Source organism: Chrysemys picta, chromosome 2 (genome assembly GCF_011386835.1).
Source record: "Chrysemys picta bellii isolate R12L10 chromosome 2, ASM1138683v2, whole genome shotgun sequence".
Lineage (NCBI taxonomy): Eukaryota > Metazoa > Chordata > Testudines > Emydidae > Chrysemys > Chrysemys picta.
This window is the reverse complement of record NC_088792.1, coordinates 199204327-199226188: the sequence shown is the minus strand read 5'-3', so window position 1 is coordinate 199226188 and position 21862 is coordinate 199204327. Positions and strand designations below refer to the sequence as shown.

Sequence of the window (21862 nt, the reverse complement as noted above, 5' to 3'; positions counted from 1 at the left end):
ATAGTCCCCCCTCAACATTCCACATGGTAACAGGGGTTGCTGCACTACCCCTACCACTCCACCCTGGGGGACATTAAAACCATCACAGCTTCGCATACTCTGAACTGTGAAATCCATGGTTGGTGTACATGCAGCTGAGATGGGCAGGAATGTTCTTTCCCCTTAATAAACTAAGAGAATAGAACTTATGAAATTTTTTAATGTATTTGATTTAAAATTGCTTGTTTCCCTCACCCCCCTGAGTTTGTTACAGAATAAAATTCTCGTATTTGGAACCTAATTAATCTTTATTACTTCACAATATATGTTGCCAAGAGATCAGCCATTCTGAAAGCAGACAATTACCTGTTACTGCACAGTGTCACACAACTCATAGGATCATTCACAAACAAAAATGAATAGGTGCATTACAAGGTTATATTCCTACATATACAGCAATCACCACATGATTCCTACCAGGCCACAAAAGAGCAGGGCCAGGTAGAGCACATTACAAACACACACTACACTGTTAAAATGGTCTTTCAAATCCTCCCTGATCTGCTCTTCAGATTGCTGAATTTGAATAGCCAGATACAAGAGCTGACAGCTACTCCACCTTCTCTCTCCACCACAGTGGAATCTTTCTCCCCTTTTCTTCAAATATACTACGCAGGACATAGCAGGCAGCTATAACCGTTGGGATATTTTTCTCTCTGGTGTCCAATGTTGTGAGTAAACATACACCAGCCATTCTTCAAATGACCAAAGGCAAATCCAAGTGTCATTCTGTACCTGATGAGCTGGTAGCTGAATTGTTACTTGGTGCTGTTGAGGTGGCCTGTGTATGGCTTCATGAGCCAGGGGAGCAAGGGGTAGGCTGGGTCCCCCAGGATCACTACTGGCATTTCTAAATTGCCAATGGTAATCCACCAGTCAGGAAAGAATGTCCCTTCTTGCAGTTAAGGATTTACCTAAAAGTGTGCAGTATAAGAAATGGTATACTGTTGGACTTGAAGTCCCCAATAATGCTACTATTCTACAATTCAAAAAATGGGTCAGAAAGTTTCTTTGGGAAAATGCAGGAAATGATAAACTCATTGGAGTTCATTGTACCAATGGAATTAATAGAACTGGCTACCTTATAGGTAGATACCTTATTGATGTTGAAGGTCCTGTGTTCTTAAAGATGCAAACGATGTCAGTGAAGCTTCCCTGGCAATCCACCAATGCTTGCATAACCACAAAAAAGCAGCACTTTCTGTTGATATACTCAGTGGCAAGGGGATCTGGTGCACAAATAGGGATGAGCGTGCTGTTTGTTACTCCCCCGCAGTTCAGGAACCCCATAGCAGCAAAGACATCCCCTATATCCTGCACATTCCAAGAGCCACAGTCCTTCTCCACTGTCAGTGCAACTCTCATTTTGGTGTCCCTGTGCTGGAGGGCTGGGTTGAGTTCAGCACACAGATCCAGGAATGTGGCCTTGTGCATCCAAAAATTCTGCAGCCACTGCTCATTGTCCCAAACCTGCATGACAATGTGATCCCAACAGTCAATACTTGTTCCTTGAACCCAGAAGTGATGCTTCACCATCTGCAGCTGCTCCTGGAATGTCACCAACAACCTTGAATTAGTTCTTGCTGTATCCCACAGCAATCTGTCCTCCAAGGACTTGTCACATTTGTTGTGGTTCTGCAAGTGCTGCAGGATCACACGCCCTGTGTGTGCAATGCTCATGACAATAGTGTACCATTCCATGCTTCTGTCAGAGATGGCAGACAGCAAGGAGGGCTGGGTGGGCTTGTGGGATTTTGAAAAAAAAAGGCAAAAAAATTATGGGATGGAGACAATTGCAAAGTGGGAAGTTGAGCCTAGGCTCCCAGTCACCCCTGCAGGACTTGTTTCCACCCCATCATGCATTGCCAAAACTTCCCAAAAGACAGAGCGCTGGATGGTGGCATGTTGCAGAGTGAGATGTCTACCCATGTTGCATGCACTCTGCATCAATACACTCACTCTTGATGAGTACACGTACTGCTGACACAAGGATCCCACTATGCATGAGCACAAGCTATGCACTAACTGCTGTGGCTGTATGACAGAACTTGAGTCGACATAAGTTTATAGCATAGACGTGGCCTAAATTTGAAGTGAGCTCTATTCCTAAAAGAGAGGGGGCTGAACTCCAAATTTGGGAGAAGTTTCAATCTGAAGTTTTAGTTGGATTTTGCTTCTACTCCCCCACTCCTTTTGTTTGCAAAATTTCTGCCAATCAGTTAATAAAATCCTCAAAATGATTTAGGGCTAGATTAGCATCATGCTTTTCACAGTTAAGTTTCACTGGAAAAGGGAAATCAAGAGAATTTCCATATGAAAACAGGCATTTTCCACTCAGCTCTAGTTGCAAACCACTTTGCTCCCTATTCTTTCAACTGTAACAGGGCTGCCAAAAAGTATAGTATACACCTATGGTCAGGGCCGGCTTTAGGAAGTGCGGGGCCCGATTCCAACAGTTTCGACGGGGCCCCGACAGGGATGACTTAAAAAAAAAAAAAAAACATGTTAAAAAAACCACGTGGGGCTTGTACTCACCGGGCCGCGCTCCTAGTCTTTTGTGGCGTGTCGTTCGCTTGCTCCAGGTCTTCGGCGGCACTGAAGGACCCACCGCCAAAGTGCCGCTAAAGACCCAGAACACTGTTGTGTGAGTAAAAATTAAAAAGGCGCCTCTAGCCAGGGAAGGGATTCTCTGCCACTTGTCCCCCACTCTGGGCAGCCCTGCCACTGGGCGTGGGGCCCTCTTAGGTGCGGGGCCCGATTCGGGGGAATTGGTGGAATTGGCCTAAAGCCGGCCCTGCCTATGGTGTTCCATTCCCATTGAGAAGCTATTATGCATAGCAAGCCCTTATTATTCTTTCCTCCCTCTCCCCCACTATCGCTGACATTTCACACCCCACCCCCATCCACCCTGTTTTAAAACCCTAAAGCCAATGACAACATTTCATCTTTGTAATGGATCCATTATACATTTCTGCTACTAAATCAACTTTGCATCTCCAGGCAATCTTTATAGTAAACAAGATCTACATGGCTCATTATAGGCGGTCCTTCGGGGTGGCTGGCTTTCTCCATCAACATTTGCATGAATCAGCTCTCCCCTTCTTGCTAGTGAGCATACGAAACAGCAGCCTGTTGCTGTCCTACCTGCATAACTAGTCTAGTCACGTGATACTCAAGATGACTCAAACAAATCCTCTTTCTCCTGGACATACTTAGAATTTGTCTAAAGTAGTAATTTTATTGATCCTCCCCAAAGACACTGAAAGCTTGATTCTCTGCCCACCCCCCTTCCCACATCACCCTCATCTTGTATATAAACAGAATAAGGTTGATTCAACTCACATAAGCTAGACATGGAATGTTACTTTGACTATAAGAAAAATATGAAAGCTCTCAAAGTCGCGATTCATCCAGTCCTAAGGGCTCAGCTCTCACAGGTGCCATACCAGTGAATTCATGGGCAAAACCTTTGCCTGTGCTTTGGAAATCTGCCACGAATGGCAGGAAAATGATGGAATGGAAAAGAGTGTAGGAATGCATCAAAGTCACAGACAGAAGCCTTGCTTGCCAAAGAATTCTGAGTGAGTCGCACAAGATAAAAGCTGCAGAGTCATCCTACAGGATCAAGAAATGATCTAGAGATCAGGAAGAATATTTTTTCCCATGAAGGGTTACTGGGTCCATTGCACTAATAACCCTACAAAGAGTGTCTATTGGTTAGAGTCTGGGCTTGGGAACCAGGATCCCTTTTTTCCCCCAAATCTACAATTTCCTGTATAGCCTTAGGCAAATCTCTTAGGGCTAGGTTTTAATCCTACAATGAGGCCAGAGGAAAGGACAATGTGTAGCTGTTCTGCTCTGAGAGCCACAGTTTGGCCTCTACTTCCCTTTGTTTCTTGGGGGAGGGAGTAAGATGTGCCAGCCCTTTTCCTACTTCCCTGCACTCCTCCTTCTGTGTCAGTTCAACTACAGGGGCTGGGGGAGGGGAAGAGAAGAGAAGAGAGGATAGAGCCAAGGATTCCTCTTCTTCCCACCCACCTGCATGGGAGGGGAAGCAGCAGCCTGTTGCTCTGTCCGACACGCACAAGGCTGGTGATACACAGTCTGTGCAGGGAAGTAAAGGGGGGGGGGGGCTTTATGTACCCCCACTCCCTTTCCGTCTGTGCAGCTGGGCTCCTGATTCCTTCACCTTGCTTCGTGCTCTTTTACATACAGGTAAATTTAGGATAATGATGGGGGTTTGGCCAATTCATGGTCTCAAAGCACTTTAAGATTAGCTATAAAAGGCATTAAATGCAAAGTGTTAATTTCATTCATTGCTTTAATAATAAAATACGCTTAAGTTTGGATTAAAAAAATATTCTCCATGGAAAACACTGCTTTTTCCATTTAATCCAGAGTGCCAGAGGAGATTCCATCTTGCATTCAGTAACATTAAACACTTATTCCAGGAGTCCACTGAGAATTCATATTACAGAGAACATTGAAGTGTGTTAATTTTGACTGGGTACACAGTATTAAATGAAACATGAAAATATATGACTCATGATTCAAACTAAATATGGATTGTTAACTTAGAAAGCAGACAAAAATGCAGTTGCCACTAAAAGGTTTGAGGCATGAAGGCTATTAATTTAGAATGCATCTAATGGAGAAACTGAAAATTTAATAATGTTGAATTCTGTTCAAGTACACTTTTTCCTTTTTGAAGCCATGTGTATTCATTCTTGGGATATACGGACTACTTAACATATTGACTATAATCAGTATTTTGGAAGAGCTGTTGACCTGTGCATTTATTTTGACCCACAAACAGTGCCCAAATACTACCCATTTTAGTCTTACCTGCACAGCAAAACATCGCTAGCTCCTCTTGGAATCACCAAAAGTCCTGACTGCAGATTATGCCCTCAGGATTTACCTCCAAGGCCTGCTCCTGCAAGCTGCTTCACTGAAAATGGGGTCCCAGCTGGACCCTGGAAGTTTCTCATATAGCTGCCAGATTGAAGGACTGGGGGCCATTTGTGAAAATGTGGCAACTACTGGATTGGAATCTAAGGCAAAAATTGTCATTTACCTCAGAGAGGTTTTTGCTTGACTGCTGAAAAATTCAGTGGGGATATTGTTCAGGAAAAGCTCAAATCAACGTTTTTTTAATACTGGGAGTCCATGAAAAGGCACTATTACGGATAGTCTTACAAGTTTTACCTCGTTGAATATAAAGGTGGTTACAGATTGGAGAAATGTGTATTACTAGTTGTAACAGTCCCTCTTGAACTGAACAGTCTCTCTTGGATTAAATGACAAGTTTCAGAGTAACAGCCGTGTTAGTCTGTATCCGCAAAAAGAACAGGAGTACTTGTGGCACCTTAGAGACTAACAAATTTATTAGAGCATAAGCTTTCGTGGACTACAGCCCACGGATATGCATCCGAAGAAGTGGGCTGTAGTCCACGAAAGCTTATGCTCTAATAAATTTGTTAGTCTCTAAGGTGCCACAAGTACTCCTGTTCTTTTTCTTGGATTAAATGATTCCTTAGGGGTTAGGGATTGGCAACCTTTGACATGCGGCTCACCAGGGTAAGCCCCCTGGTGGGCCAGTCCCATTTGTTTACCTGCCGCGTCCAGAGCTTTGGCTGGACTCCAGAGCTCCCACTGTCCACAGTTCGCCGTCCCAGGCCAATGGAGGCTGCGGGAAGCGGCGCGGGCCGAGGGATGTGCTGGCCGCTGTTTCCTGCTGCCCACATTGGCTTGGAGCAGCGAACCACGGCCAGTGGGAGCTGCAATCGGCTGAACCTGCGGATGCGGCAGGTAAACAAACTGGTCCAGCCCACCAGAGGGCTTACCCTGGCGAGCCGTGTGCCAAAGGTTGCCGATCCCTGCCTTATGTTATACCGACATAAGAAAACAAGCACATTACACTTGCCAGAATGTTTAAACTCTTCCCATTCAATGTGGAACTAGAACTTTGTATGTTTTTTTTGGATCAGTCTAGAGTATGTTCAGTGGCAGTTGTATGAATACCACTTGGTCAGGTATGCAGATCATCTTACTTTCTCTACTTCTTACTATCCAAAAGGCTTAAAAAAAAAAAAAGTCATATATGCGTTGCTTGTAGGGACACAGTGGTGAGACTGCAAGACACTAAAAGTATAGTCAATATGTTTATATATTTGATTATTTGGGAGTTAGTAAATATCACATTTCCCACCCCCCTGAGACAGTTATCCATCTGCATATCTGCTTTTCTCTTCATACACAATATATATATATATTTGTTAAATATTAATTCAAAAGATGTATAATATGCTGCTTTAAAATAGAGAAAAAAAGATTTAAAACAAATCATTTAGACATCCATTTGAGTTTGGTGCATCACTGCTCTTCAGACACACTTATGTCTGTCACTATCATCAGCAATGAGACATCAGCCTAGCTAACTCAAAAAGCTTTCTGGAGAATTGAGCTTCACAAAACTTCAGCTTTGATAAGTTTGTCAGGTCATATAAGTGTTTAAAATAAAATATAAAGAATTTTAAAAATAGGGAAACATTTTTTTTGTCTGTCTTTGTAAAACAAAGACCAAATACCACCAAAAACATTTGGGCAAATTTTCTGGGGCATTACACACTTGCAAGTCTTTAGTGGGTTTGAAATATCCAAAAGTGCACTAAATAAATCAGTGTCATAAGGATCATCAGCACCTTGCATGATTGTGTATTTTACCTTATTTAGTTAGTGCTTCATCTATAATTTGATAGTGTCCAAAACTACATACATAAGAACGGCTGTACTGGGTCAGACCAAATGTCCATCTAGCCCAGTATTCTGTCTACCGACAGTGGCCAATGCCAGGTGCCCCAGAGGGAGTGAACCTAACAGGAAATGATCAAGTGATCTCTCTCCTGCCATCCATCTCCACCTTCTGAAAGACAGAGGCTAGGGACACCATTCCTTACCCATCCTGGCTAATAGCCATTAATGGACTTAACCTCCATGAATTTATCCAGTTCTCTTTTAAACGCTGTTATAGTCCTAGCCTTCACAACCTCCTCAGGCAAGGAGTTCCACAAGTTGACTGTGCGCTGTGTGAAGAAGAACTTCCTTCTATTTGTTTTAAACCTGCTGCCCATTAATTTCATTTGGTGGCCCCTAGTTCTTGTATTATGGGAACAAGTAAATAACTTTTCCTTATTTACTTTCCACATCACTCATGATTTTATATATCTCTATCATATACCCCCTTAGTCTCCTCTTTTCCAAGCTGAAAAGTCCTAGCCTCTTTAATCTCTCCTCAGATGGGACCCACTCCAAACCCCTAATCATTTTAGTTGCCCTTCTCTGAATCTTTTCTAATGCCAGTATATCTTTTTTTGAGATGAGGAGACCACATCTGAATGCAGTATTCAAGATGCGCCCATCTGTCGCCCTGACATTTCATCTCGGGAGGTATGCTGCCTGCCGGGGGCCCGTATCCGAGACGTTACGGAGGCATTGTCGAGGATTATCCAGCCCTCTGACTACTACCCCATGCTACTCATCCATGTGGGCACAAATGATACTGCGCGGTGTGACACTGAGCGGATCAAGAGTGACTACAGGGCTCTGGGAGTACGGGTGAAGGAGTTTGGAGCGCAGGTGGTATTCTCTTCAATTCTTCCTGTCAAAGGTAGGGGCCCGGGCAGAGACAGATGCATCATGGAGGTGAATACCTGGCTGCGAAGAAGGTGTCGCCAGGAGGGCTTTGGCTTCCTAGACCACGGGATGCTATTTGAGGAAGGACTGCTAGGCAGAGATGGCGTTCACCTTTCGAGGAGAGGAAAGACCCTATTCGGACACAGACTGGCTAACCTAGTGAGGAGGGCTTTAAACTAGGTTCGACGGGGACAGGTGAGCAAAGCCCACAGGTAAGTGGGGAACATGGAGACCGGGGAGATGGGTCGGAAACAAGAGGGAGTGTGGGCTATACTGGCAGAGAGAAAGGAGAGTCAGGACAAAACTGGGAGGAAAGATCAAACCAGTATCTTAGATGCCTATATACAAATGCGAGAAGTATGGGGAATAAGCAGGAAGAACTGGAAGTGCTAATAAATAAATACAACTATGACATTGTTGGCATCACTGAAACTTGGTGGGATAATACACATGATTGGAATGTTGGTATGGATGGGTACAGCTTGCTCAGGAAGGATAGACAGGGGAAAAAGGGAGGAGGTGTTGCCTTATATATTAAAAATGTACACACTTGGACTGAGGTAGAGATGGACATAGGAGACGGAAGTGTTGAGAGTCTCTGGGTTAGGCTTAAAGGGGCAAAAAACAAGGGAGATGTCATGCTAGGAGTCTACTACAGGCCACCTAGCCAGGTGGAAGAGGTGGATGAGGCTTTTTTCAAGCAACTAACAAAATCATCCAAAGCCCAAGATTTGGTGGTGATGGGGGACTTCAACTATCTGGATATATGTTGGGAAAATAACACAGCGGGGCACAGACTATCCAACAAATTCTTGGACTGCATTGGAGACAACTTTTTATTTCAGAAGGTTGAAAAAGCTACTAGGGGGGAAGCTGTTCTAGACTTGATTTTAAGAAATAGGGAGGAACTCGTTGAGAATGTGAAAGTAGAAGGCAGCCTGGGTGAAAGTGATCATGAAATCATAGAGTTTGCAATTCTAACGAAGGGTAGAAGGGAGAACAGCAAAATAGAGACAATGGATTTCAGGAAGGCAGATTTTGGGAAGCTCAGAGAGCTGATAGGTAAGGTCCCATGGGAATCAAGACTGAGGGGAAAAACAACTGAGGAGAGTTGGCAGTTTTTCAAAGGGACACTATTAAGGGCCCAAAAGCAAGCTATTCCACTGGTTAGGAAAGATAGAAAATGTGGCAAAAGACCACCTTGGCTTAACCACGAGATCTTGCACAATCTAAAAAATAAAAAGGAGTCATAAAAAATGGAAACTAGGACAGATTACAAAGCATGAATATAGGCAAACACAGGAATGCAGGGGCAAGATTAGAAAGGCAAAAGGCACAAAATGAGCTCAAACTAGCTACGGGAATAAAAGGAAAGAAGAAGACTTTTTATCAATACATTAGAAGCAAGAGGAAGACCAAAGACAGGGTAGGCCCACTGCTTAGTGAAGAGGGAGAAACAGTAACAGGAAACTTGGAAATGGCAGAGATGCTTAATGACTTCTTTGTTTCGGTCTTCACCGAGAAGTCTGAAGCAATGCCTAACATAGTGAATGCTAATGGGAAGGGGGTAGGTTTAGCGGATAAAATAAAAAAAGAACAAGTTAAAAATCACTTAGAAAAGTTAGATGCCTGCAAGTCACCCGGGCCTGATGAAATGCATCCTAGAATACTCAAGGAGCTAATAGAGGAGGTATCTGAGCCTCTAGCTATGATCTTTGGAAAGTCATGGGAGACGGGAGAGATTCCAGAAGACTGGAAAAGGGCAAATATAGTGCCCATCTATAAAAAGGGAAATAAAAACAACCCAGGTAACTACAGACCAGTTAGTTTAACTTCTGTGCCAGGGAAGATAATGGAGCAAGTAATTAAGGAAATCATCTGCAAACACTTGGAAGGTGGTAAGGTGATAGGGAACAGCCAGCATGGATTTGTGAAGAACAAATCATGTCAAACCAATCTGATAGCTTTCTTTGATAGAATAACGAGCCTTGTGGATAAGGGTGAAGCGGTGGATGTGGTATACCTAGACTTTAGTAAGGCATTTGATACGGTCTCGCATGATATTCTTATCGATAAACTAGGCAAATACAAATTAGATGGGGCTACTATAAGGTGGGTGCATAACTGGCTGGATAACCGTACTCAGAGAGTTGTTATTAATGGTTCCCAATCCTGCTGGAAAGGCGTAACGAGTGGGGTTCCGCAGGGGTCTGTTTTGGGACCGGCTCTGTTCAATATCTTCATCAACGACTTAGATATTGGCATAGAAAGTACGCTTATTAAGTTTGCGGATGATACCAAACTGGGAGGGATTGCAACTACTTTGGAGGACAGGGTCATAATTCAAAATGATCTGGACAAATTGGAGAAATGGTCTGAGTTAAACAGGATGAAGTTTAACAAAGACAAATGCAAAGTGCTCCACTTAGGAAGGAAAAATCAATTTCACACATACAGAATGGGAAAAGACTGTCTAGGAAGGAGTACGGCAGAAAGGGATCTAGGGGTTATAGTGGACCACAAGCTAAATATGAGTCAACAGTGTGATGCTGTTGCAAAAAAAGCAAACATGATTCTGGGATGCATTAACAGGTGTGTTGTGAGCAAGACACGAGAAGTCCTTCTTCCGCTCTACTCTACTCTGGTTAGGCCTCAGCTGGAGTATTGTGTCCAGTTCTGGGCGCCGCATTTTAAAAAAGATGTGGAGAAATTGGAAAGGGTCCAAAGAAGAGCAACAAGAATGATTAAAGGTCTTGAGAACATGACCTATGAAGGAAGGCTGAAAGAACTGGGTTTGTTTAGTTTGGAGAAGAGAAGAGTGAGAGGGGACATGATAGCAGTTTTCAGGTATCTAAAAGGGTGTCATGAGGAGGAGGGAGAGAACTTGTTCACCTTAGCCTGTAAGGATAGAACCAGAAACAATGGGTTTAAACTGCAGCAAGGGAGGTCTAGGTTGGACATTAGGAAAAAGTTCCTAACTGTCAGGGTGGTTAAACACTGGAACAAATTGCCTAGGGAGGTTGTGGAATCTCCGTCTCTGGAGATATTTAAGAGTAGGTTAGATAAATGTCTATCAGGGATGGTCTAGACAGTATTTGGTCCTGCCATGCGGGCAGGGGACTGGACTCGATGACCTCTCGAGGTCCCTTCCAGTCCTATAATCTATGATTCTATGGGGGCATACCATCGGTTTATATAAGGGCAATAAGATACTCTCCATCTTATTCTCTATCCCCTTTTTAAAGATTCCTAACATCCTGTTTGCTTTTTTGACCGCCGCTGCACACTGTGTGAACCTATCCATGATGACTCCAAGATCTTTTTCCTGATTCGTTGTAGATAAATTAGCCCCCCCATGTATGTAGAGTTGGGGTTATTTTTTCCAATGTGCATTACTTTACATTTATCCACATTAAATTTCATTTGCCATTTTGTTGCCCAATCACTTAGTTTTGTGATATCTTTTTGAAGTTCTTCACAGTCTGCTTTGGTCTTAACTATCTTGAGCAGTTTAGTATCATCTGCAAACTTTGCCACCTCACTTTTTACCCCTTTCTCCAGATCATTTATGAATTAGTTGAATAGGATTGGTCCTAGGACTGACCCTTGGGGAACACCACTAGTTACCCCACTCCATTCTGAGAATTTACCATTTGTTCCTACCCTTTGTTCCCTGTCTTTTAATCAGTTCTCAACCCATGAAAGGACCGTCCCTTTTATCGAATGACAACTTAATTTACGTAAGAGCCTTTGGTGAGGGACCTTGTCAAAGGCTTTGTGGAAATCTAAGTACACTATGTCCACTGGATCCCCCTTGTCCACATGTTTGTTGACCCCTTCAAAGAACTAATAGATTAGTAAGACAAGATTTCCCTTTACAGAAACCATGTTGACTTTTGCCCAACAATTTTATTCTTTACTATTGTTTCAACTCATTTGCCCAGTAGTGACATTAGACTTACTGGTCTGTAATTGCTGGGATCACCTCTAGAGCCCTTTTTAAATATTGGCGTTACATTAGCTATCTTCCAGTCATTGGGTACAGAAGCCGATTTAAAGGACAGGTTGCAAATCATAGTTAATAGTTCCGCAACTTCACATTTGAGTTCTTTCAGAACTCTTGGGTGAATGCCATCTGGTCCCGGTGTCTTGTTACTGTTAAGTTTATCAATTAATTCCAAAATCTTCTCTAGTGACACTTCACTCTGTGACAATTCCTCAGATTTGTCACCTACAAAAGCCGACTCAGGTTTGGGAATCTCCCTAACATCCTCAGCCGTGAAGACTGAAGCAAAGAATTCATTTAGTTTCTCCGCAATGACTTTATCATCTTTAAGTGCTCCTTTTGTATCTCGATCATCCAAGGGCCCCACTGGTTGTTTAGCAGGCTGTTTCTGATGTACTTAGAAAAACATTTTACAAACTAGAGGGGGATTATTTTCATTGTCTTCAAAGTTATGGGAAACATCTTTCTAAATTCTAGATCACATTTTTGCAAAGGACTACAAATCATGACAACTGGTACCAAACTAGAGACTAGATTTTCCCCACCATTATGGGCTACAGAGGGGAGCAAAATGGCACAGAGTGAAATGCCCCTTTGGTGACAGGCCGCCTCAAGGTTCTGCATAGCATGGAACCCCTGCAACGCCTCCATAGAAAACTGCACTATGTGCAGGCTTTAAATATGCTGGTGCAGAAGAGAGTAGTAGTTCACCTCTCCTGCCCCAACAGAGTCTATTAGATTGATGTTCATGTGGATACAATGACCCAGAGCCTTTGTGTAGTAATCATGAGCATCTGCAAAAGGGTACTAGGTCTATGCTCCAACTGCAAAGACTGTCCACGGATTGATGGGATGGTTTTCATTCTCCACACCATCTGCAGGACAGTCCCATGAAAGCAAATCGTTCTAGGTTTGAGTGATTTGATAATTTTACCCTTGTTGCATAAATATCACCAAAGTTAGCAGAAGACCAGCTATGCTGCCTACTCTCAGTTCTCTTGAGTTGTCAACACCACCTGGTTGGGAGCTTCACAGAATTGAGGAGACATGGCTAGTTAGAGGGGAGCTGGAGAGCAAAAGCTCAAAAGCATACAAAGGCAGGAGAAAAGGATGCATGGAAATATTATTTGGATTGTTGTTTTATTGTGACCTCATTGTGCAAATACCCATTGGAGCAGTTAGATGCTTGAAGCTTGCAATCCTTTCACCTATGCTTTATCTTCCTTTTCCAGATGGGAAACCAAGGCACAAAGATTAAGAGATTTGCAGAAAAGTCTATGGAAGAGCCAGAAATGAAACCCAGACTTTCTGAATCCCAAATCCAGTGCTGTAAGCACAAAATCATCCTTCCTCTCTAGAATCATTTGCAATTATTTTCAAATAATGATAAACAACTAGGTCTGGTCATTTATTTATTTGCCTTTTGAAATATCAGTGGAAATGTTTGCCAAAAAAATCTATTTTTGACTATCACCATATGCTCCCATGAAACCCTTATTAGTTGGCTGATTTCTTATAAGCATCATGGAAGAAGTAGGTGTTGGAGGAAGAGATTTAGTGGAGACCGCCTCAGTGGCTTTATGGATCCTAATATCACTGCTCATAGGATTTTATACCTAGGGGATAGAATGGAAGATGTCGTTGGGATGTTTGCGTGAGAGACTGATAAGGGGACGTTGGCAGAGTGGAGTTGATGGGCGCTGACATGGTAAGCGATTAGAGCAGATAAGAAGGGCAGATGTGTTAAGGCCTTCAGCTTAATTCTATAATACTGAGAGGTACTGGTGACACACCCCTTCAGTTAACAATAGTCAGGATAAGTTAATCACAACCTTCCCCACTTAAGGAGAAAGGGCTTGTGAACCCACCTAGGAGTTTTTTGGACTGTGTGGGTGGAGGAGCTTTGAGTATTGTGCATATACTGGCAGAAGAGACAGGACCTGGAAAAGAGAGAAAGCTGGAAGGAGCAGCTGAAAGCCTGGTGTCTGACCCAAGAAGAAACCTGGGGAGAAGTTTTGGGGTTGGGTGAGTGTTTTTGGTTCTGTGAGCAAAATAAGTTGTTTCCTGGTATTTGATTTCTTCTGTGCTCAAGGACACAGCACTTTGTAAATAAATAAAACTGTATAAAAGATTTACCCATCATCAGTTGTTACACCCAACTGGAATGTCCCCAGGGTCTCAAACTCTGACTAGCTACTCGGGTCAAAAGGGAACAATACAATAGAACAGAGAGAGCTAATGGAAAGATTAATGCAATCAGAATAATGGGCAAGAAAGATTATTTTAACAGCTGCATTTTGTATAGACTGGAGGAGGAGGCGCCGCCATTATTAATAGAAGGGAAAGAATAGCAATCATTTGGAAGTCAAACACTTCATTTTCTGATCAATGGCTGATATACCAGAATTAGCTAGAAGTAATTCTTCCCAATTTGGTTATAACACTAGAAGACCAGTAGATTGTGGCAAACTATGGTCACATCTCCTGGTGGATGTACAAGTACGATCCAATATACTAAGAAATTAGTAGAGATGCTGTCACTGGGATCCTCTCTTTCTTGGATCCTAGGATCTTACCTTCTCCTTTACAGAGGAGAAAAACAAAAACTCACAATCAATCTGCAGAAGACTCTGAGGAAGTCTCTCAGTCATCCCCACATTGCAATTGAGAGATAGCGGAGTAGTTTAAGGAAGTTTTGCTTGAAAATTATATTTACTAGTAGAGAGAGATTTCTTTTTTAAAGTATAATTTACTGCTACTCACAGTTCGAAAGAAGCAATGATAAGTGATGTCCCAGTACATGCCTACATATTACAGAGAGTACCTTAGGGAGAAAATGCCCGATGCTTTAAACGTTCCTCAATTATATAAAGCACTGGAGTTAATTCCAGACCACTTACCACATCTGTAATAGTTAGTGTTGATTTTTAATCTCACCAGCTAGTATCTGTGAGAGAAGACAAGAAATATACTGCATGTGACCTTCTTGCTGTTTTATTTTCAAAAAGCTACAGATAGTAATACTAACTGTTTCATGCCCACAATTAATGTAGGCAGAAAGCCTCATATCTAACACTGGAAAATTATATTGACATATTTGCATATGCTTTGTTTGTACATGGTATCTGAGTGCCATTTGGGTCTTCATAAAGTTATTTGGTAAGAGTAAAGCTCCAAGTAGCTATTTGTTAAATTCTGATTAAGAGCCAGCACCTGCAACCCTTGCTTAGGCAAAACTCGTGGACTTCTGGGAAGATTTTGGTTGAATTGGAATGGGATGATCAGATGCCAGAAAATGGTAGTGAAAAGGAAACGTAAGTTCTATGGTTTGCTTTGCAAGTTATGTTACTGACATTTACTTAAAAATACAAGTGGTCTCCATTATATGCCATATAGATCATATTATTAAAACTGACATGGCCAACGCTATATAACATATACACATTAAATGAATTTTTACCAGCTGTTTCATTGTTGCAAACACATTCTCATTGTTTAGGCGGGCACAACTGTGTGCAGACATTTGCTTGTGCCTACTTTAGATATATTTAGATGCATCTAAATATATGTATGAAATATTTCATGTAGATGTGCAAATCAGGTATTTGTGTATGTACCCAACTGCACATACTTAGCTTTGTCATTTAGGCCAGTAACTTGAACTTGTTCTGTGTAATCCATCCACTGATATTGAATATCATGCAGGATGGGGACCTAAGGGTCTACTTTATATGCAACATACAAGGCTGATCTAGTTTTGACTGAATCCAATTCTCGGTCTCCATTTTTTCCTGAGGAAAATTCTGATTTTTAAATCTCTTAAGGTAATAAAGAACCTACACCCAGAGCTTGTTAAAAGATACATTTCATAAAATGAAATGTAACTTCCTTGTTAACATGATTTTAAATTTCCACAGCATATTGAAAGCATTAATATTTGATTTGTTTAAAAGGTTTAATAGGAGATAAGAAAATACAGAAAGTTAAAGTTTAATTAAAAAAACCACACATGAAATGTTAAACCTATTAAATATTCATGGTTAAATTATTAAAAACATTAAAAGCCAAACGTCTGAGTCATTGATACACAGTACTTGTGTAGCCAGGCATACTTACGCAGCCTCACTTTTTACTTGTGAGCCTGATGTTCACACAACTCCTATTGTGTTGACTCACCAGCATACTGCAGGATCAGAGCTTAATCTCACCCCAAATATCCAGTCCCCAGAGCCACACGAGCACCCAAAGTCTTCAGCTTCCAGCTCCATGCTGAGCTGTGCTACTCATACTGCCTGCCTGCCATCTAATGCAGCCCTAGTCTCCAACAACATAGTTGTACATCAAAGACAGCTGAGAGCTGATAGACCTCACTCTCTCAATATTTTCTTTCAGTCCTTCCACAAGCAAGGAATGAATGCTGTTTATATTTGTCCATCCTTCCAGATAGCTGCAATTTTCTGGTAGTCTACATCACTTTTACAGTAACTGTAATTAACTGCTTTTTTACAGCTTGTTCCTTGTACAGATAGTTCCTTGTTTTCTGAAATTGTTATAAAGGTGACAGCTGAGTTTTGTCTATTTTTTTTTAATTCATGGGAAGGACCTTCAAAAGCAAAATTACCTAAATATAGAACTCCCAGCCCTGAATCAATTGTACATGTTGTCCAGTTCCATTTAAAACACTTGGGAATCATGCATAAATCATTTTTAAGCTACACATTTCCAAGGACAAAGACTCCCAAGCAACTCTTTGTGGTTCGCGGTAACACTTCTGTAAAACACATTATATAGAAATCCCTTATTTGAAAACACTGACACAAATAGGAATTGCAGTCATAAGACATAGACAATTCAATAAGTAGACTGGCAGGAAAGATATATCAGTCATAACAAATAAACCAGGGGGTTTGCCAGAGGGGGCAAGTGAGACAGTGGATCTGCCCTATAAACCTTTAGTTAAGAGGAAGAGGGGAAAAAAGCAGCAAGTCTGGCACATGACAATTTGTATAGTTACACATTAGCACAAAAGAGCATTTGAAATTTCTGTGCTCATTATGTTTTAATGAAGACCAATTTCCAAAATTCTGTACCAAAGGCACTTGAAAAACTGCTGAAAGCGACATTTGTAATTAAACTCTGTGCTCAGAAAAAATTCTAAGACATGAGAGGACTTTACATCTTCTATGATGTATAAGGAAGGTTTGGATGCAGTAGAGCTCTGGTATACATAGGAGTATTCCAAGTCCTAGACTTTTGATCCTGCCCTTCCTGCTCAAGAAAATCTCTCAATATCAGGCCTGAAATTAGGGAGACATTGGGACACAATGAGCATGCCTCTTCTTAGTGAATGGGCTTGGGGGTGATCAGTTCCTTTGAGGATCAAGCCATCTGTATCTAAAAAACCCTCTATGGTTACCAGTACAGGAAGTCTCTGGTAATAATATAAAGTGATTCAGATGCTGCTGAATATAAGAGTGCATGCCAACAGCAAATTGAAGAATGAGAGACTTAGTAGGAAATCTTACAACTGGTGAATTTAGGATGGGGAAACCTGCTTATGGAAACAATCAAATCTGGAAATAGAGGAATATTTTGAAACCAGTGGGGATTACTATTGAAATGTTGGCCAAGACTCTGGTTAACTCTTTAGCAACAGCTGAGCTCTCAATAGCTCTCTTTTTCCAGCAGCCACTGGAATAGGTAATAACATACATTAGTAACAATACTTTATCACTTGGATGTTTTTGGAGTACAAGAAAGCAGGAATTGTTATTCTGCTCTGCAACATAAGCTGTCATCTTGACTAGACCTCAGCCAAATTATCCATTTTGGAGCCCTGATCCTGCGCAAGGCCCCACACAACTGAACTCCTTCCTATGCCTCTGCAGACCGGTTTGCAGGACCTTGGATTTAAGCCCTAATCCCCTATCTGAAGCTGCTGGCATTAACCCCTGTGCACTTGTTCCAAAGTCTTACGGTGTTTATATTGTTAACCTGCTAGGCAGGCAACCTACAATTCATTGCACATGGGCAGGCTACTGTGTCTCTGTGGGTGGACTCCCATTGACTTCATGAGGATGTGTGTGGGAACAGTCCCTTCATACTAAATGAAGTGAAGGGTCAGGGCCTTAATAGAAACTGCATTTTGTTATTTGAAGAGTAATACACAGATTAAAAAAAAGACTTTTTATTCAAACTGATGAAAGAGTTTATCATTAAACTAGATTGCTCTGACCTGAAGATGAGCTCCGCACAGCTCAAAAGTTTGTCTCCTTCACCATCAGAAGCTGGTCCAATAAAACCTATTTCCTCACTCACCTTGTCTCTAGATTGCTCTAGTCAGCATCATGCTAGTGTATGGAATATAAAGTGAAATAGTTTCATTTTGGTTCATAATGTATGGTTATAGTACAAAAAGAACAGGAGTACTTGTGGCACCTTAGAGACTAACAAATTTATTAGAGCATAAGCTTTCGTGGGCTACAGCCCACTTCTTCGGATGCATATCTTGGATGCATATCTTGGCTGTAGCCCACAAAAGTGTATGCTCTAATAAATTTGTTAGTCTCTAAGGTGCCACAAGTACTCCTGTTCTTTTTGCGGATACAGACTAACACGGCTGCTACGCTGAAACCGGTTATAGTACAGTTTGGTTTTAAAAAACAAAAACAAAAACCTGTTTATAAAGTGTAAAGTGAATAAACAATTGTAAAGCTGTTTATAATGTTACATTGTAGGGCAGCATACCTCATACAATATTCTACGGCCACATTAGCACCTGGAAGAATCTTCTCCGGCCTCAACTAGCTCTCTCTGCTTATGCATTACAGAACTTTTCTGTGTTTTTTTCCTCCCCACTGCAATAAATGCTATATGAGGAGTTGAAGTAACAGTTGGTCCACCAAATTCTCAGTACTTCTTCCACTCAGAGTGTTTGGTCTAATGCAGTATATTTGAAATTATATTCGCTTTCTTGGTCTTGGCTTCATTACCTTAGGACTCTAAACACTGACTTGCATATACAATTAAGATGCCAGTGCTCCTAATCTTTTCAAGGTTTTTTTTTAATCTTAATGCCATCTGCATTTGAATTGACTTCTGCCTCTTCACCAGCTTTGTATCATCACAACATTTCATCACCTTACTCAACTTAATCAGGAACAGAAGTAGCACCATATTGATTAGGTCGCCCAAGAGACAAAAAAGCTCAAACACAGTTATCCCAGCACAATTCATTTTGTTGGGTTCTGTTAGACCACTAAAGAGAAGATTATTTTATATTTAATCCACCACAATTATTTTATATCAATTGGCATTCCACTGCAGGGCAGGATTTCAAGTTAAGAACAGTGGTAATCAACATGTTGGTGCTAAGTCAATTTAATCAAATCGACAAACAAGACACTAAATTAAAAAAAAAAAAAACAACAACAACCCAGCACTGTGTTTATCAGGCACATAAAATGCATATTGCTAATTGCTGCTTAGCATCGCAACATGTTCAAAAGAGCATGCCAATGAAACCATCAGCAAAGGAAACTATATTCTTACCTGCAGTCAAAATACACCATTTCACACACTGGCACAGAAGACACAAACAATAACACCAAAGCATACAGGTTGAAATAGGTTGCTGCTACCTGCTGAACACAAAGACACAATGTCAGGACTGAGATCCCCACTTTGAACTTTAGGGTACAAATGTAGGGGCCTGCGTGAAAAACTTCTAAGCTTAACTACCAGCTTAGCTCTGGTTCGGCTGCCACCATCAATGGATTCCCTCCCTGGGAAGCCTTGAAAAACCCTCACCAAATCCCTGGTGAAAACAAATCCAAAACCCCTTGGATCTTCAAACAAGGAGAAATTAACCATTCCCCTCCTTCCTCCCACCAACTCCTGGTGAATCAGTTCCAACCCCCCCCCGGGATCTACAACAGGGAGAAATTAACCATCCCCCCTCCTTCCTCCCACCAACTCCTGGTGAATCAAGATCCAAAACCCCTTTGGATCTAAAACAAGGAAAAATCAATCAGGTTCTTAAAAAGAAGGTTTTTAATTAAAGAAAAAGGTAAAAATCATCTCTGTAAAATCAGTATGGAAATTAACCTTACAGGGTAATCAAACTTAAAGAGCTCAGAGGACTCCCCTCTAGTCTCAGGTTCAAAGTACAGCAAACAAAGATAAACACTCTAGTAAAAGGTACATTTACAAGTTGAGAAAAACAAAGGAAAACTAACATGCCTTGCCTGGCTATTTACTTACAAGTTTGAAATAGGAGAGGCTTGTTTAGAAAGATGTGGAGAACCTGGATTGATGTCTGGTCCCTCTCATTCCCGGAGAACGAACACCGTCCCAAAACAAAGAACACAAACAAAAGCCTTCCCCCCCCCAAGATTTGAAAGTATCTTGTCCCCTTATTGGTCCTTTAGGTCAGATGCCAGCCAGGTTACCTGAGCTTCTTAACCCTTTACAGGGAAAAGGATTTTGGAGTCTCTGGCCAGGAGGGATTTATAGTACTGTACACAGGACAGCTATTACCCTTCCCTTTATAGTTATGACACACAACTACAATGAAAATCCTTCAAGAAACATCACCAGTAATATTACTGTACTTTTATATGGTAGTAAAGTCTCAAGCTTTCCATCACAAAAAAAAAAACACTTCTATAATCCCGAAGTGGCTCTATCAGCTCATTTAAGACATGGTTTTTTTTAAGTGTGCAATTCAATCTGAACATTTTGGTTGATCTATTTTGGTGTAATTTACATCATTGTATGTCCATGCCATTGCATATTGTAGGGTTCATGAGATTAAATCCACTTGCACTTAATTTTACACTCCCTTAGATTCACTGGGCCAAATTTAAAAGGCCATCTTTAAGGAAATCAGAGGCACCTATCCTGCAAAAGGAACAATGCAGGCAGATGTCTGTGCCCCTGGGGATTCCCTGTGAGGTTAATATAAAGGTCTAGCTAATATGGACCCAATTGCAGTATCAGGGCTTAACTGGTATAACTCAAGTAACAATTTCCCAAAAGAGAAAAGTATAGTAGGAAAAACAACAAACAATAGGATGTTCAGTAGTAGTAGGCCCTTTCGTCTTCATTTTATGATTTACATCTTCTTACATAGTCTTTTTATTCTTTAGTACACCCATTACACCACTTAACAGTTCTTCAGTCTGCCTTACAGCTACTTACGGCTATGTTAGAGCATTTTACACATCACCTCTCAATTTACCTCTATGGACCCCAATCAATTATGTGATCATCCAGACCAAGCCATATCCTTAAATCTTCATTGTTAGCTTATATTTTACCTACTATATGGTATAATTCTCAAGATTACATTAACCTACATAAAGAGCTTTAATGAAAATCCACAATCAGATATTTGGATGATCTTCCCATTTGAAAAATAAAACTGTCTTTCTTAATCTCTCTCTTTTTGTAACAAAGCAGATTACTGTATCTATTAATCCTAGTTGTAAGAGTTCTCTCTCAGGTACCATGAATTGATATATTCAGTAGTAACAGGAACAAAAACTCACCCAGTTTTCAGATCAGTCCTGCTTTGAACAGTATTTTGTGAATTCTCCTAGAACATTTTACATCCCTAGAGTGTTGCTTATTTTGAACATTTTTAAATATAAATAATTCTGGTACTCACTTCTATAGCCTTGACACTCACATTTCCGGAAGATACTTGAACACACAGAAGCATAACTGTTTCATTCCTATTCTCCCAATGTTAATGTCACTTTAAAGTCTGTAATTTTAAATGCTACATTAAGGATTGATTTATTTTGTCAGAACTCTATAACAATACCATCACTAATATAGCTTCTTTTAATTTCCTTTTCTCATAACGAACAATCCTTGAATGTATTACAAGGGAGAAAAAAAGACTAACCTTCAATGCAAAAGAGCTAAACCTCTTATAACTCAAGGCTACAGGTGAAATTAACTTCACCTGTATTGTTAATTAATCTAGGCCAGATTCTCAGATGGTATAAATTGACATGGAGGCATTGAAATAAATGGAGCTCTGTTGATTCACATCAGTTGATAATCTAGTTCTCTAGCTTTTGGCTAGTCAAATGCAGAAGCATAGGGAGGTGA

General features: G+C 41.1%; 1 long non-coding RNA gene across 1 annotated transcript; it reads right to left on the bottom strand.

Annotated features, from left to right (window-relative positions):
* Positions 1–244: 244 nt before the first annotated feature.
* On the bottom strand, positions 245–21661 carry LOC135981151 (uncharacterized). The gene is made up of 3 exons (XR_010598113.1): positions 21411–21661; positions 19292–19383; positions 245–1587 (listed from the first exon to the last, which is right to left on the bottom strand). It is a non-coding gene; the product is annotated as an uncharacterized LOC135981151 (long non-coding RNA).
* Positions 21662–21862: the final 201 nt, after the last annotated feature.